The sequence below is a fragment of the Orycteropus afer genome, unplaced genomic scaffold (assembly GCF_000298275.1).
Source record: "Orycteropus afer afer isolate SDZICR_OR568_19922 unplaced genomic scaffold, OryAfe1.0 scaffold00144, whole genome shotgun sequence".
Classification (NCBI taxonomy): domain Eukaryota; kingdom Metazoa; phylum Chordata; class Mammalia; order Tubulidentata; family Orycteropodidae; genus Orycteropus; species Orycteropus afer.
The window spans coordinates 1,719,310-1,720,153 of record NW_006921731.1 but is presented as its reverse complement, the minus strand read 5'-3'; positions in this window follow the sequence as shown (position 1 = coordinate 1,720,153).

Here is an 844-nt window from a genome sequence, read left to right as displayed (position 1 = left end):
TCGGAAACCCAAGGAGGGGTCGCCATGAGTCCGGGCCGACTAGACGGCACATAACAACAACAACAACAACTTGATGTGTATACAACCAAAAAACCAAACTCACTGCCGTCCAGCAGATTCCAACTCATAGTGACCCCTCCCTTGGGTTTCTGAGGCCGGTATCTCTACAGAAGTAGATTGCCCAGTCTTCCTTCCGAGGAGTGGCTGGTGGGTTTGAAACGTCAGCTTTCTGGTTAGCAGTCAACATGCCTTAGGCACTATGCCACCAGCTCTCCTTTGATGTGTATATCCTTTGGATATTTTTTCCTTTGGATATTTTTCAATGCACAGTCACATATACATTTTAAATAGAAATGAGTTCATATTGTACCTAGTGTTGTGTAACTTGCCTTTTTTTCCCCCCTCACTTTGCAATATATCCTGGCATATTTTCATATAAATATCTATGTCATTTCTTGTATCTGCTGTAGAGATTTCCAGTATATGGGTGGCCTATAATTTTTATGTATCCAGTCCCCTGTGGTTAGACACTTAGGATGTTCTAGCCTTTTGCTAGCAATAACAATGGGGCAGAGAACATTTTTTTAAAAATTTTTTATTGTGATTTGGCTGAAAGTTTACAGAGCATATTTATCTTCCATACACAGCAGTTCACATACGCTTTGTCTCATGACATTGACTGCAATCTCCCACAATGCAACAGCTTTCCTCCCACTTCCTCCCCATAGCCACCTCTTCCCTGTGTCCTTCCCTTCCATGCACTCCTGCCCCCCTCCCAGCTGTCTCCCTGTACATACACAGCCCTTATTCTCCCATGATTAATCTCTCCAAGGAGTGTATCTAC